Genomic DNA, 17,972 nt, shown 5'->3' on the forward strand with positions numbered 1-17,972 from the left:
GTGGGCCGACCCACCAGTTGTGCAGGCTTCGTCTAGGATATGGTTCGTATGCCAACCTCTTTTTTAAGGGGAGTAAATGGAACGACGCTTTCATAGAGCGGTCCTCACTCTTCCCTTCCGCCTCTTATTGCCACCACTTCGTGCCTAGGGTAGTTGATGCAGATGGCCTCCATTCCCTCCCCCAGCCGCCGCCGAGAGGGTCATCCGGCCAGTTCTCCATCGAATCCCCGCGGCGTCGCGCCAGAGTGGGCTAGTGACTGGAGGAAGTCCCTGGTTACCAGGAGTGACCTAGGGTGTCTGGTGGAGTCGAGATGGCTGCGAGAGAAATCTTGAATGCCATGTCTGGCCCCTCACTACTGCAGGATGCTGCTAACGCGACACTACAATCAGAGACCCTTCGACAAAACTGTGTGCGATGTAATAATCGCAAACGGTGGTGTAAAAAACCGTCAAAAAGGTGCAAAACGTTTGTGATGACGGATGCATCAAACACGGTTCGGATTTTAGTTGTGTGTGCGATGCAGGGCATACGGTTCAGTTCAATTAACTATTTGCGATGAGGAGGAACAAAAGAAACGGGCAGCCAGATGGAGGTGTGTGCGATATACAACATACGGTTCACTCGGATGAACTGTTTGTGATTAGGCAACACAAAAGAAACGGTCGGCCAGATCAAGGTGTGTGCGATATATGGCATGCAGTTCACTCGGATGAACTATTTGCGTTGAGACAAGAGAACAGAAACGGTCAGCCAGATTAAGGTGTGTACGATGTACAGCATATGGTTCACTCGAATGAACTGTTTGTGATTAGGCAACACAAAAGAAACGGCCAGTGAGATCAAGGTGTGTGCGATATACAGCATGTGGTTCACTCGACCTTGTCGTCAGTGTGTGACCTCTGTGGCAACCATTCGCTCCCCACTAGCCTCTTCTTGTACCGTGGAAACCGTCCACCGCATCTTTGCCTTTCCCTCTTGATTTGGAACTGCTGCCGCACGCTCTTCCTCCCTCCATTTGCCTTCACCCTTCCTTCTTCCATTGTTCGATCATCTTCTCCATGGAGGGACACAGGCCGGAAACGACCCCGTTATTCTTGCCCCGAGATGACGTGGTGGAGGGACTCATTGATCGATGCGACGTCATCACCTCGGTTAACATGGCAGGTTCGTTCAAGACCATTCTCGACTCAACTAATAACATCATTACAAGGAACCCAAGGGTCTAGGAGCGGTTTGATATCCCCTATCTTCTTCGCCGTGACCCTGCTGACTGGTGCGGGGACGAGGGAAGCCTCGCCTTGTGCAAGTTGATGCCGCTTTATAATGACATGTATGAGTTAAGATGCCATCGCTTGAGGGCAAGGCTTGGGCAAGTGCAAATGGAGATTGGGTTGTTTATATTGGGTACAACTGCGAGTGGGAACTTGTGAATGTGTACACTCGTCACCGGGTTCCACTTCCAAAAATCTTAGACTGCCCAGAGGTTGAGTACACCGGTATTCTACATGAGTTCAAATACGATCATGGTGACTGTCGTCTATTGAAGATAGCAATATGTCGAGTTCCCAACCGCTCTTGGGATTACACGAACTATGAAGTTGTTGCTATCTTTGACAAGCTTGTTGCCTTCCTTACTTCCACGCCTCGATGGATATTGCTCAAAAATCAATTTCTGTACATGGATGAGTACTATGATGCAATTCAATATGAGTGTCTTGTGTTTGCTGCCACCACTCATGGCACTATTTTTGCATGGAATCTTGATGCTTTCGGTACGTTTGTCTTCCACCGTAATTATAATTGTTTCATCCACATCCATGCGGGTTAGCTAGTTTCCCTTTACTAATTAACCTTCTTGTGTTTCCAAGGTCCTGTGAACATTCCACCACCTATACTTGAAAATTTTTATAACCAAGGGGGAGATGACGATGCTGATGATCACGAGCATGAGGACCCATATACTCAGTGGCGCCTGGCAACTTATTCCGATGGATCACCTCTTCTTGTCTGTATACAGGGCACTGCTGATGTTACTAAGGAAGCAGGTGTTGTCTCGCATGGTCGCACTCTCTGGACCTATTCCAACATCCGTTGCAGGGTATTCGGGATGGATACTAGTGTACTAGCGCCAACACCTTCTCCCTGGTTCAATATTGAAAGTCTTGGAGGAAACTCGCTCTTCCTTGGACAAAACTATCCAATGATGGTGGAAGGCGATCCAGCTGCTATTGACACAACGTTACTACCATTTATAAGAAGCAATTGTATCTATACCTCGGACATCTCTATGCTTCCCTACCATCCCAATATGGGTCATGACATAGGCCGCTTCAGCCTGGATGATCATTCATGCGTTGGTCTTGAGATTGACAGTAGCTGGCCCTTCCCAGAGAATCACTTCTGGTTCAAAGCAAGCATTTCCAACGTTAACGAGTGGTTGAGCTAAAGTTCATTTCATCGCTTTGTTATTTGTTGTGTGAGAAAAACTTTGCTTTACTAGAATGTTTTGTTGGAAATGATCTATAATCCAACGTGTATCCTCGTTGTCGTTGTGGGTTGATGACTTGTTGTATGTAATCAATGGTACATTTGCATATGCGTTCATCAACTCACGCGTGCTAGTGGTGTCCATATGAACAGTGCTAGTGATTTTAGTTGCAAAAATTAGATAGTGCTAGTGATTTTTAGCTGCATATTTTGACAAATCGCAGTGTTACAAGGTTGACAAATGGCAATGTTACTAGGTAAACAAATGTCAATCTTTCCAGTTTGACAAATGGCAACATACCCAAAATGACAGATGCAAATCTTACCCAATTGTTTCTACGTGGTTGCACACGGGTCATGCAAAACAACCGTTTGCGTTGAAGGGATGCAGAAATCCTGCTCGGCACATTTTCCCTTGGCTTCCTGGGGAAGCTGTCGGTTTGCGTACGAGTGTTCTAACTAAAACGTTTGCGATGAGTGTTTTATATTAAAAACCATTGATGTCTTTTTCAAAAGAAAATCGTTTGATAAGTCTGTACATTAAGAGAGAAAAACGCAAGTTCGTTCAAACCATATCTTTCATTCAGTCACACTGCGAATTTATATTCATATGATTGAGAATTCGAGATACAGTATTAAACCCCCAAAAGAACTATTTCTGGCGGCGACGAAGGTGGCATGTCGTGCCGTCGTTGTCGTCCTCTGGGATGCCGTTGTTGAAGTCTTCAAGGCAGCACAAAATGTTCTTCACTTGTAAATCAAACATCATGTCGTTGCGCGATCGACGGGCGGGGCGCGGGAGGACGACAACTGGCGCCGCTAAGAGGTAGCGGTCGTCGGCGGCGTCCCATGCTGTTGAGGGGGGCACACGCACGGGCATGGGCACGGGCGCAGCATGTGTAGCCAAATGCACGAGGACCGGCCCCGCGGTGTGTGGAGGGGCGCGCACGGGCACGGGCGCGGCGGGTGCAGCCAAACGCACGGGGGCCGGCGCCACGGTGGGTGGAGGGGCACGCACGGGCACGGGCACGGGCACGGGTGTTGGCTCTGGCGCTGGCATGTACACGAGCTTGCGTGGGTCCACGGAGACCTCGTTGACGCCCGTGGCTTCGAGCTCTGCGATAGTGCTCGGCGACCAGCTCGTCAATGCTACGGGGATGGGCGCTGGCACGGGCGCGGGGATGGGAGCTGGGAGCGGGGGCAGCAACCGCCGCGACCAGCTCGTTCTGGGCCATGTCCATGAGGCCCCATTCCTCCTTATTTTCTATCTCCTCCGGCTTGGAGTCGACTTCACCAAACTTGAAGACTAGTGGCAGATGATCATTCTGCGCCATGGCGTTGGTGGAGGTATGCGGGAGGGAGGGGAATGGGAGGCGAACAGTAAGGCCGCCCGTATTAAACAACGGCTTGGGCGCCATTAATGGAGAGGAAGGCAGGCGACCATGGAAGTCAAAGGGATCGCTTCCCAGTGAGCCTGCGCAGTGTACAGCTCGCACGCTTCCCGGTGAGCCTGCGCATTGGAGGACAGCTTGCACGCCTCGCGGTTAGCCTGCGCACCGGACTCCGCTCGCACACCTCCCGTTCAGTCAAGGTCAAGCAGTTGTCCGCGCAGCACCTCCTATAGACATTAAAACGAGGACACATGGCATCACGTGAATGGTTAACAGAACGCACATGATTTGAATTATACAACCGTTTGAGATATTAAAGTGGCGGCTATTTTTTCAAAATGCCTTTATTGGTTGTTATTCGAGTGCACCTTCTCTCAAAATGGACACGAAAAATACCACAACATGGCAGGTGCCATTCCATTATAGCATGCCAAGTTTCATGAATTTCAGACGAGTTTTAGATTTACTAGAATTTAAAAACAAAGTATCTCAACGTTTTATCGGCAATCAACGGTGCCCTGGTGTATGAAATTCATTTCCATTTCTTGCATGGGACCTAAGCATGCACCCAAGGACACATATTTGATTTTTCAACCAATTTATATGCATTATAGCATGTGCATGTAGTTCAAATTTAAATTATGCACATAAATGCATTGAAAACTCAGTTAGTGCATAAAAATGTCCAAATGAACCGCGAAAAATCACAAAAATTGACACAACACTCCTGTTGTTCTATGTTGAGACAAGAAAAAAATTTGAAAGCAATAAGAGGCAATGGATATTTTTTCGTCCCCAAAGGTGGGACGTTCCCCATCGAAACCATCATGTTTATAGTGAAAAGCTCTCGTCTGTGAGAAGCATATACCCAAACCTGCCCCAAATGGGACAAATTTTTTACCACGGCATGTTGATGCCGCTCCATGATAGCATGCCAAGTTTCATGAATTTCAGACGAGTTTTGGATTTACTAGAATTTAAAAACCAGGCATCTCGACGTTTTGCCGGCAATCAACGGTGCCCTGGTGTTTGAAATTCATTCCCATTTCTTGCATGGGACCTAAGCATGCACCCAAGGACACAGATTTGATTTTCAACCAATTTATATGCACTGGAGCATGTGCATGTAGTTCAAATTTGAATTATGCACATAAATGCATTGAAAACTCAGTTAATGCATAAAAATGTCCAGACGAACCCCAAAAAATCACAAAAATTGACACAACACTCATGTTATTCTATGTTGACACAAGAAAAAGTTGGAAAGCAATAAGAGGCAATGGATATCGTTTCGTCCCCAAAGGTGGGACATTCCCTATCGAAACCATCATGCTTGTTGTGAGAAGCTCTGGTCTGTGAGAAGCATATACCCAAACCTGCCCTAAATGGGACAAATTTTTTACCACAACATGTTGATGCCGCTCCATGATAGCATGCCAAGTTTCATGAATTTCAGATGAGTTTTGGATTTACTAAAATTTAAAAACCAGACATCTCAACTATTTGTCGGCAATCAACGGTGCCCTGATGTTTGAAATTCATTCCCATTTGTTGCATGGGACCTAAGTGTCGGGTGGTAGGTGCGACATATGCTAACGGGTGGCTTATCATTGTGGGAGCCAATAAGACGTCGCCGGTGCCTGGAAGCGGGATGAGGCGAAGACATGCACGCCGGTGAATCTTACCCAGCTTCGGGGCTCTCCGTGGAGATAACACCCCTACTGCTGCTCTGCGGGGTCTCCGCATGATCACTAGATGAACAAGTAGCTACACGATGCTCCTTGAGCTGTTTGGCGAGAGGAGGAAGAAGGGCACTGCTCGCTCTCTTCTCCTCCCTATGAGGTGTCTAAAACTAGCAGGGATCAACCATTTGCATGGGTGTCCCGGGGGGTTTATATAGGCCTACCCCCTGGGGATACAATGGTAATCCGGCTGGGCGTGGGGCCCAGCCGTCTGTGTCTACACTCGCTGGCTTCTGCGCCAGCTGTTGGGTCCCGCCGGCTGCCGGCTCCTTGGTCGACAGGCAGGCCCCACTGTCCAGGGCCTTGTCGGTGGCTGGTTACTGTTGCTCAATCCTGGTGACGAGGGCTTCACCGAGGTGGGCGTGGCTACAGTGCCGCCGTCCGGCGGGTGATCGCTGTAGCCTCACTGCGTCTTGTCTCCTTAATGGGGTGTCTCCTTCGAGGGAGGTGGCAAGCCGGCTGTGGAGAGCCGGCCCTGTCTTGGGCCGACTGGGGGAGGCCTGGCCGCCTTCGGGTGTCTCTCTGCCTGAAGGGGCCCACTGCCCGTGGGCCACACTGGCAGCCCGTCATGGATGACATCAGGGTCAACGTGGCAACAGTGCCGCGCCGGACGGGTCATGGCCACCCGTACGGTGCACTGTGCCAGACGTGCTCCGGGATTCGGGGGTGGCAGGCTTTACTGTAGCCACGCCCCGTCACATTGCCGTTATGTGGATACAGACTTCGAGGGTACGATCTTGACCGCTTTGTGGAAGCCGGCTTCTTGGAGTCAGCCTTCTCGCGGCCGGCTTCTCGGAGCCGGCCCTCCCGCGGCTTTATTCATGAGGGCTAAAGTCGGGTTGCCTTCCGATAGCCGGCCTGGGAGACAGCCGGCAAGGGGAAGGCGGCCCCATGTCTTGGATTCTTGAGGGCCGGATCGGCTCGTAATTTTTTCAGAAGGGCCAGGGGGAGCCGGCTAGGCTACCCATGGTTATTTACTCCGACACTAAGCATGCACCCAAGGACACACATTTGATTTTTCAACCAATTGATATGCAATAGAGCATCTGCATGTAGTTCAAATTTGAATTATGCACATAAATGCACTGAAAACTCAGTTAATGCATAAAAATGTCCAAACGAACCCCGAAAAATCATAAAAATTGACACAACACTCCTGTTGTTCTATGTTGACATGAGAAAAAATTTGAAAGCAATAAGAGGCAATGGATATCGTTTCGTCCCCAAAGGTGGGACGTTCCGTATCGAAATCATCATGCTTGTTGTGAGAAGCTCTGGTTTGTGAGAAGCTTATACCCAAACCTGCCCCAAATGGGACAATTTTTTTATCACGGCATGTTGATGCCGCTCCATGATAGCATGCCAAGTTTCATGAATTTCAGACAAGCTTTGGATTTACTAGAATTTAAAAACCAGGCATCTCAACGTTTTGCCGGCAATCAACAGTGCCATGGTGTTTGAATTTCATTCACATCTCTTGCATTGGACCTAGAAATTCACCCAAGGACACACATGTGATTTTTCAACCAACTTTAGTGCACCGGAGCATGTGCTTGTAGTTCAAATTTGTATTATGCACATAAAATGCCTAGAAACCCCAGTTAATGTATAAAAAGGCCAACCGAACCCCGAAAAATTCCAAGATTAAACATAACACTCCCGTTGTTCTATATTGACACTAGAATTTTTTTGAAAGCAATAAGAGGCAACGGATATCGTTCCACCCCCAAAGGTGGCACGTTCCCTACTGAAACCATCACGCTTGTTGTGAGAAGCTCTGGTTTGTGAGAAGCTTATCCCCAAACCTGCCCCAAATGGGACAAAATTTTCACCACGACATGTTGATACTGCTCCATGATACCATGCCAAGTTTCATGAATTTCAGACGAGTTTTGGATTTACTAAAATTTAAAAACCAGGTACCTCAACATTTTGCCGGCAATCAACAGTGCCCCGGTGTTTGAAATTCATTCCCATCTCTTGCATGGGACCTAAGCATGCACCCAAGGACACACATGTGATTTTTCAACCAACTTTGGTACACTGGAGCATGTTCTTGTAGTTCAAATTTGAACTATGCACATAAAATGCCTAGAAAACCCAGTTAATGTATAAAAGGCCAAACAAACCCCAAAAATTCATTCCCATTTCTTGCATGGGACCTAAGCATGCATTGAAGGACACATATTTGATTTTTCAACCAATTTATATGCACCGGAGCATGTGCATGTAGTTTAATTTTGAATTGTGCACCTCAAATGGCTAGAAAACCAGTTTAATTGTATAAAATGTCCAAACGAACCCTGAATAATTCCAATTCTTTTACGACACACATATAGTTGCATGTTCACTGCAAATAAAAGGTCTAGCAATTCAAACAAGTAGATCACACACAGTTTATTATCACCAACCGTGTGAGATGTAGTACAAAATATCTTGGAGCACCGTCGGTGTATAGTACACCTATGGTTTACTCGAGAAGGTGCGTCGGCTACAGTCCATAGCCGGCGTGTCAAGCACACTAGCTCGCTCCCCAAAAACTCCCGCTCTGCTTCAGTCCCTTGATTCAAATTTTCAGTAGTCCCGACATTTTACTCCTGCCTCTGCATCCCTCGCAATCTCAAAAATATCTGCTCGCCCTTGGTCCAAATTTTTAGTAGCCCCGCCTTGTTACTCCCGCCTAGTAAAATTTTCAGTTGCCGCAGTATTTCCTCAAACACAACCTTGCCCCCCTCTAAATCATTGGTAGGTCGCCGCCATCGCCGGCGCCTCCATCCTCAACCTCTGCCTGTGTGCCGGGGAGCTCGAGGAGCCAATGGCCAAAAAGAGGTTTATCGCGGCCTTTTCTCCCGACGCCGGCGAGGTGGCCGCCGAGGTGTCCCCATCATCCTCCGCGGGCCCGATCCGCCGTCGCCGGTCCCCTGATCCGCGCGCTGCCGCACCCCTACGCCGGTTCGAGGACTTCCCCGTCCTCCCTCGGACCCGGCAGCCGACGAGGTCCTACCTCGGGGTCCAGCAGTGGCGGTGGGGACGTGGCTTACTGAGATTACAGATCGAGAGACCCACACCCGCCGGTGGCTCGGTAGCTTCCACATGGCCGAGCTCGCGGCCATGGCATACGACCACTAGCAGGTCTGCTACCACGGCGCGGTGGCAGGCTCAATTTCCCCTTCGGCACACGTCCGGTCGACCGCGTTCCGCCGGAGCCAGGGGTGGTGAGTGAAGGAAATATGCCCTAGAGGCAATAATAAAGTTGTTATTTATATTTCCTTATATCATGATAATTGTTTATTATTCATGCTAGAATCGTATTAACCGGAAACTTAGTACATGTGTGAATACATAGACAAACAGAGTGTCCCTAGTATGCCTCTACTAGACTAGCTCGTTAATCAAAGATGGTTAACTTTCCTAGCCATAGACATGTGTTGTCATTTGATGAACGGGATCACGTCATTAGAGAATGATGTGATGGACTAGACCCATCCGTTAGCTTAGCACTATGATCGTTTAGTTTATTGCTATTGCTTTCTCCATAACTTATACATGTTCCTACGACTATGAGATTATGCAACTCCCGAATACCGGAGGAACACTTAGTGTGCTATCAAACGTCACAACGTAACTGGGTGATTATAAAGATGCTCTACAGGTGTCTCCGATGGTGTTTGTTGAGTTGGCATAGATCGAGATTAGGATTTGTCACTCTGATTGTTGGAGAGGTATCTCTGGGCCCTCTCGGTAATGCACATCACTATGAGCCTTGCAAGCAATGTGACTAATGAGTTAGTGACGGGATGATGCATTACGGAACAAGTAAAGAGACTTGCCAGTGACGAGATTGAACTAGGTATGATGATATCGACGATCGAATCTCGGGCAAGTAACATACCGATGACAAAGGGAACAACGCATGTTGTTATGTGGTTTAACCGATAAAGATCTTCGTAGAATATGTAGGAACCAATATGAGCATCCAGTTTCCGCTATTGGTTTTTGACCGGAGATGAGTCTCGTGAAGGAAATATGCCCTATAGGCAATAATAAAGTTATTATTTATTTCCTTATATCATGATAAATGTTTATTATTCATGCTAGAATTGTATTAACCGGAAACTTAGTACATGTGTGAATACATAGACAAACAGAGTGTCACTAGTATGCATCTACTTGACTAGCTCGTTGAATCAAATATGGTTAAGTTTCCTAGCCATAGACACGAGTTGTCATTTTATTAACGGGATCACATCATTAGAGAATGATGTGATTGACTTGACCCATCTGTTAGCTTAGCACGATGATCGTTTAGTTTGTTGCTATTGCTTTCTCCATAACTATACATGTTCCTATGACTATGATATCATGCAACTCCCGAATACCAGAGGAACACTTTGTGTGCTACCAAACGTCACAACGTAACTGGGTGATTATAAAGGTGCTCTATAGGTGTCTCCGATGGTGTTTGTTGAGTTGGCATGGATCAAGATTAGGATTTGTCACTCCGATTGTCGGAGAGGTATCTCTGGGCCCTCTCAGTAATGCACATCACTTTCCAGTAGGAGTCCGCGCACGAGTCCCTCGCACCTACAAAAACAAATAAATCCTCGCAACCAACGCAATAAGGGGTTGTCAATCCCTACATGGTCACTTACGAGAGTGAGATATGATAGGATAATATTTATGGTATTTTTATGATAAAGAGAAATAAAAGATGCAAGTAAAATAAATGGCAAAGGAAATAACCAAGTATTGGAAGATTAATATGATGGAAGATAGACCCGGGGGCCATAGGTTTCACTAGTGGCTTCTCTCAAGAGCATAAGTATTTACGGTGGGTGAACAAATTACTGTTGAGCAATTGATAGAATTGAGCATAGTTATGAGAATATCTAGGTATGATCATGTATATAGGCATAACGTCTGAGACAAGTAGACTGACTCCTGCCTGCATCTACTACTATTACTCCACACATCGACCGCTATCCAGCATGCATCTAGAGTATTAAGTTCAAGAGAACAGAGTAACGCTTTAAGCAAGATGACATGATGTAGAGGGATAAACTCATGCAATATGATATAAACCCCATCTTGTTATCCTCGATGGCAACAATACAATATGTGCCTTGCTGCCCCTACTGCCACTGGGAAAGGACACCGCAAGATTGAACCCAAAGCTAAGCACTTCTCCCATTGCAAGAAAGATCAATCTAGTAGGCCAAACCAAACTGATAATTCAAAGAGACTTGCAAAGATAACCAATCATACATAAAAGAATTTAGAGAAGATTCAAATATTGTTCATACATAAACTTGATCATAAACCCACAATTCATCGGTCTCAACAAACACACCGCAAAAGAAGATTACATCGAATAGATCTCCACAAGAGAGGGGGAGAACTTTGTATTGAGATCCAAAAAGAGAGAAGAAGCCATCTAGCTAATAACTATGGACCCGTAGGTCTGAAGTAAACTACTCACACTTCATCGGAGGGGCTATGGTGTTGATGTAGAAGCCCTCCGTGATCGATGCCCCCTCCGGCGGAGCTCCGGAAAAGGCCCCAAGATGGGATCTGGTGGATACAGAAAGTTACGGTGGTGGAATTAGGGTTTTGGCTCCGTATCTGGTAGTTTGGGGGTACGTAGGTATAATAGGAGGAAGGAGTACGTCGGTGGAGCAACAGGGGGCCCACAAGGGTGGAGAGCGCGCCCCCCTACCTCGTGCCTTCCTCGCTGATTGCTTGACGTAGGGTCCAAGTCCTCTGGATCATGTTCGTTCCGAAAATCACGTTCCTGAAGGTTTCATTCGGTTTGGACTTCGTTTGATATTCTTTTTTGAGAAACCCTAAAATAGGGAAAAAATAGCAATTCTGGGCTGGGCCTCCGGCTAATAGGTTAGTCCCAAAAATAATATAGAAGTGTATAATGAAGCCCAATAATTTCTAAAACAGAATATAATATAGCATGGAACAATAAAAAATTATAGATACGTTGGAGAGGTATCAACGCCCCCTGCCTCGTGGACTCCTCGTTCGTTTCTTGACGTCCACTCCAAGTCCTCTGGATCACGTTTGTTTCAAAAATCACGTTCCCGAAGGTTTCATTCCGTTTGGATTCCGTTTGATATTCCTTTTCTGTGAAACACTGAAATAGGCAAAAAAAACAGCAATTTGCACTGGGCCTTGGGTTAATAGGTTAGTCCCAAAAATAATATAATAGTGTAAAATAAAGCCCATTACACTACAAAAAAGACACATCCGTGACATTTTGGGCCGAACGATTTTTTTCCTGTCATACCTATGATACTTCTATGACGATAATTGTGACAAAACCCGGTATCATCATAGATGTGGTGGGCTCCTACTTCTATGACAAAAAATCATGATAGAAAATGGGCTTTTCGTCCTGGGCGGGCCCAAGACGCAGCTGCATGACATTCTTTGGGCCGTCCATGATGGAAAAAACCATGGTAGAAGTGAGGGCGAGGAAAATATCGGGGTGTTCCCGGTTAAGGTGGGTGGTCGGGGCCGAGTGATGCGCGTTTCTCTCGTACACGCATGCGCGTGGGTGTGAGGCGTTGGGCTCTAACCGAACCCGAGCAAGGTGTTGGGCTCTAACTGAACCCGAGTTATTGCACTACAAGCTACGCGTTATTGAACCCGAGCGATCGATCGATGGCTGTTAACTGAACCCGATCAAGCGGTTCCTTCGCTAGTGCTGCTAACTGGAGCCGATCGATGCTGCCTCTGGATGAACAGTGAGCGTTGCGCGCGCGCGGGGGGGGGGGGGGATGAATAGTTCCCGGTGGGGGTGGATGAACAGGACCCCGTGGTGTTGCCTTTGGATGAACAATACCCCGATCGATCATCTTTAGTTCACCGACCGAACATTCCCTTAAGAACGCTAGCTTTCGGCTTCACCCAGTCTGAGGTACACATCCGGCTAACCCTGCAGTAACAATTGCAGAGGTGCTCCCTTTACCACCTAGCCGAACAATCGGGAACGTAGGGGTAAGCACAGGAGCCAGGCAACCCAGCTTGGCCAAAACTTAAGTCATATCGATGCATATAATGGCGAACTAAAGGTACATGCGGAAGTATGACACATGTGTTGGGCATGAAGCCCGTATAAATAAGCTTCTGTTTAAAGAAGACCCCAGGTTTAATGCGCACGGATGGCGCGTCACTTTATGAGCCTTTGAAGGCTATAAGAGAGAGAGAGGAGAAGGAAAGAAATGTAAGAAAGAAAGTATATAAAAAATAGACAGAGGGAGGATACGAACACAGAGTCTGGCGCTAGGCATAGAATCTTCGTAGACGGGCTGCGTTCCATGGGTTCGGCTCGAGTCGGTTATCCGATGCATCTCGCAGGCGGTACGCTCCACCAGTTAGGACTTGGTCGATTATGAAGGGACCTTCCCACTTGGGCTTGAGTTTGTCCTTTTTCTTCTTCGGCAGGCGTAGAACTAATTCACCAACGTTGTAATTTTTGTCCCGTACTTCTCTCCTTTGGTATCTTCGAGCCTGCTGTTGATAGAATGCGGAACGGGCTTTCGCCACATCACACTCTTCCTCCAAGGCATCCAAACTGTCCTGCCGATCGAGCTCGGCTTCTCTTTTTTCGTACATGCGCACTCGAGGTGAGTCATGAATTATGTCGCAGGGCAAAACTGCCTCCGCGCCGTACACCATGAAGAATGGTGTGTATCCGGTGGTGCGGTTCGGCGTGGTCCGCAGCCCCTAGAGTATGGAGTCGAGCTCCTCTACTTAGTGCGTATTAGATTCTTTAAGGGACCGCACTAATCTGGGTTTGATGCAGCTCATGATAAGACCATTTGCACATTCGACCTAGCCTTTGGTTTGTGGGTGATAGACGGAAGCATAATCGAGCTTGATGCCCATGTTTTTGCACCAGAGTTTTACCTCATCGGCCGTAAAGTTCGTGCCGTTATCAGTGATGATGCCGTGGGGGACGCTGTAACGGTGTACAACCCCGGATATAAAGTCTATCACCAGTCCGGATTCGGCCGTCTTAACAGGCTAGGCTTCTATCCATTTGGTGAACTTATCCACCATGACCAGTAAGTATTTTTTCTTGTGGGTTCCGCCTTTAAGGGTCCAACCATGTCAAGCCCCCAGACCGCGAAGGGCCAAGTGATGGGGATTGTTTGGAGGGCGGTGGGTGGCATATGGCTTTAGTTTGCAAAAAGTTGGCAACCGACGCATCGTTGGACTAAGTCCTGGCCGTCTGCCTGGGCCGTCGGCCAATAAAAGCCTGTATGGAAGGCCTTGCTTACAAGGGACCGAGCTGCAGCGTGATGTCCGCCGAGTCCGGCATGAATTTCAGCCAGGAGGTTCCGCCCTTCCTCTTCGGAGATGCACCTTTGAAGGACTCCGGTAGTGCTTTTCTTATAAAGCTCTAGATCGCCGCACTATGCAGCGTGCCTCATTTTGGTCCTTAGGGAGTTCCTGCCTGGTAAGGTAGGCGAGGAATGGTTCTGTCCACGGGGCGATGACGACCATTATTACGTGGGCTGAAGGTGTTATTTCATTGGCAGAGCCTCCAATTGTGTCAGAGTGTTCGGTGTCAGGAAGTGTGGTTGGGTCCGGGCTGCTATTGCCAGGTTCCCCTTCCCATACTATAGACGGCTTGAACAACCTTTCCAAGAAGATGTTGTGGGGGGGGGGACTACATCGCGTTTTGCGCCGATGCGTGCCAGGACATCTGCCGCCTCATTATTTTCTCGGGTTATATGGTGAAATTCAAGCCCTTCGAACCGAGCTGACATTTTTAGGATGGCGTTGCGATAAGCTGCCTTTTTTGATCCTTGGCATCAAAATCTCCATTTATTTGGGATATTGCGAGGTTGGAGTCCCCGCGCACCTCTAGGCGTTGAATGCCCATGGATACTGCTATCCGGAGACCATGTAAAAGGGCCTCATATTCGGCTGCATTGTTGGAGTCTGTGTACATTATCTGGAGTACATATTGAACTGTGTCTCCTGTGGGGGACGTCAAAACGACGCCAGCCCCTAGACCGGCCAACATTTTGCAGCCGTCGAAGTGCATGACCCAGTTTGAATATGTGCCATACTATTTAGGGAGTTTGGCCTCCATCCATTCTGCGACGAAGTCGGCCAAAACTTGTGACTTGATAGCTCACCGTGGCTTGTAAGTTATGTCAAACGGGAGGAGCTCAATGGCCCATTTTGCAATCCAGCCCGTCGCGTCGCGGTTATTTATAATATCGTTAAGTGGCACTTTCGAGGCTACTGGTATTGAACACTCATGAAAGTAGTGTCGCAGCTTCCGGTATGCGATAAATACCGCGTACGCAATCTTTTGATAGTGTGAGTATCGTGACTTGCACGGAGTAAGGACAGTGGACACATAATAGACCGGCTTTTGAAGGGGGAATTTGTGTCCGTCCATTTCTCGTTCGACGACGAGCACTGTGCTTATGACCTGATGGATTGCTGCAATGTATAATAGCATTGGTTCACCAATGTTTGGCGTGGTCAGGACTGGGTTTGTTGACAAGATGGCTTTTATTTCGTTGAGTCCGGCCGTGGCTGCATCCGTCCACTCGAAGTGTTCGGTGCACCGAAGGAGGCGGTAAAGGGGTAGGGCCTTCTCTCCTAAGCGGGAGATAAAGCGGCTTCGAGCCGCCACGCATCCGGTTAATTTTTGTATTTGTTTGAGGTCCTTCGGATTTTGGCTGGATTTGCTTCAATTCCTCTACTGGATACAATGAAACCCAAGAGCTTTCCGGCTGGAACGCCGAAAATGCATTTTTCCGGGTTGAGCTTGATGTTGTATGTTCGGAGGTTATCGAATGTTAGCCTCAAGTCGTCTACTAGAGATTCGACATGTCTTGTTTTAACGACCACATCATCTATGTATGCCTCCACTGTTTTGCCGATCTAGTTTGCCAGACATGTCTGAGTCATGCGCTGATATGTTGCGCGAGCATTTTTGAGCCGAAGGGCATTGTGTTGAAGAAGAATGGGCCGTATGGTGTGATGAATGCCGTTGCGGCTTGATCTGACTCTGCCATCTTTATTTGATGGTAGTCGGAGTATGCGTCGAGGAAACACAACAAATCGTGTCCTGTAGTAGCATCGATAATTTGATCGATGCGGGGGAGAGGGAAGGGATCCTTTGGGCAGGCCTTGTTAAGGTCTTTGAAATCAACGCACAGGCGCCAGGATTTGTCCTTCTTTGGTACCATCACCAGGTTTGCTAGCCAGTCCGGATGTTTGATATCTTTGATGAATCCGGCCTCCAATAGCTTGGCTAGTTCCTCTCCCATGGCCTGTCTCTTAGGTTCGGAAAAACGCAGAAGAGCCTGTTTGACTGGCTTGAATCCTTTTAGGATATTTAAGCTGTGTTCGGCCAGCCTGCGTGGGATTCCTGGCATGTCTGAAGGGTGCCAGGCGAAAATGTCCCAGTTCTCTCGTAGGAACTCTCGCAGTGCGGCGTCTACATTAGGGTTTAACTGTGCCCCGATGGAAGCTGTTTTATTGGGGTCCGTTGGATGGACCTGGAATTTGACTACTTCGTCCGCCGGTTTAAAGGAGGTGGACTTGGATCTTTTATCGAGTATCATATCGTCCCTATTCACCGTGGAGCTCAGCGCAGTCAGTTCCTCATCCGCTAGGGCTTCGGATAGCGCGTCGAGGGCCAGTGCGGCTGTCTTGTTTTCGGCGCGGAGTGCTATGTCCGGATCACTAACGAGAGTGATGATTCCGTTAGGCCCAAGCATTTTGAGCTTCATGTACCCATAACGGGATATTGCTTGGAAGACTGTAAACGCTTCCCGCCCTAGAAGAGCGTGATATCCGCTACCGAATGGGGCCACCTGGAACATGACCTCTTCGGACCTGTAATTATCCGGCGTGCCGAACACCACATCTAGTGTGATTTTTCCTCTACAGCGCACTTCCCGACTGGGGATTATTCCTCTAAAGGTTGTGCTGCTTCGCTCAATGCGGTTCCAGTCTATTTCCATTTTTTGAAGGGTTTCCTCATAAATGAGGTTCAATTCGCTGCCGCCATCCATGAGTACCTTGGTAAGACAAAAGCCGTCCACTATTGGACTGAGGACCAATGCGGCTGGTGCTCGGGCTGTTCGGAATTTAGGTTCGTCACTGGCGTTAAAAGTAAAAGCCGTGTCACTCCATGGGTTTATTGTTGCTACTTGGTAGACTTCGGCAAGGCCGCAGAGTGTTCTTTTTCGCATATTATTTGATGCGAAAGTCTCGCAGACTTTTAATACCGTACTGGTTTCTCTGGGGTGGCTTTCTGTGGCTTCTGGAATTAGAAGATCTTCGCCAATTTTTGCCACCTGCCGGAGTATCCAACATGCTCTAAGGCCGTGAGTTGGTGTGGCGCCTTCTGCACTGTGAATTTTACAGGATCCATCAAGCCATCCTTCCAGTACGGTTCCGTGCCCAATAGAGGGCTTTTGCTTTTTGGTATTGAACCCCGGTGTCTGACGATGATGCACCCTTTTATTTCGGACCGGGTTTGTATTCAAGGCCGGATTGTCCCAAAATTTTGTTTCAGTTTTCCAAGCGCTTTCCATCGCATAGTACTTTAGTACTATCGACGCCAAGTCAGCAAAGCATGTAATATCACGGCAACTTATGGCGTTGAGGATTCCCTTGTCCGTGCAATTATTGCAGAAGAATGAAATTGTCTTCCTCGCGGCAGTCCTTTATCCTGTTCATAACCAGGAGGAATCTGGACCAGTAGTGATGTACTGTTTCTTCGTGCTCTTGCCTAATTTGGGATGATCGCTTATGTACGGGTGGGTGGGTGGAATCAAATCCGAAACCTCACCCAATCTGAGACCCAGTGGCCAAGGAGTTTCCGAACTCGGACGTTGGGATTCTTGGATGCGGCCCAATGAATCTAGTCCGCCGCCTGACTTTAAGTTCAGGTCTTGAGAGATATCCGCCCCTCCGCGGTTATCTGGCTTGGAGGGATTGGGAATCCGGACATAGCTAGTCCTTAAGATAGATGAAGGGTCGCTGCACTGTCCCTCTACCACGGCAACGTGATGGGTGACCTGGGGAGAGTTAATCTCTCTCAAATCAGGTTTAGGCCCAATCTGGTTGTAATCCGTAGCGACTCCCAGGGCGGCGATGCGATCCAAGAGCTCGTTTAGGGAAGAGAGCTCCATTGGATCTAGCTGCTCGGCGAATTCCGAGCTGACCTAAAGATTGTTTTCGATGACCCGAGAGGTCATTGTCGGCGCAGCAGCCGAACAGGCGGTCATAAGGAAACTGCCTAGCCGGAGAGTTTGGCCGACAGCCAAAGCTCCCTTAGCAACGGTGCCGTCATTAAGG

This window comes from Triticum urartu, chromosome 2, assembly GCF_003073215.2.
Source record: "Triticum urartu cultivar G1812 chromosome 2, Tu2.1, whole genome shotgun sequence".
Classification (NCBI taxonomy): domain Eukaryota; kingdom Viridiplantae; phylum Streptophyta; class Magnoliopsida; order Poales; family Poaceae; genus Triticum; species Triticum urartu.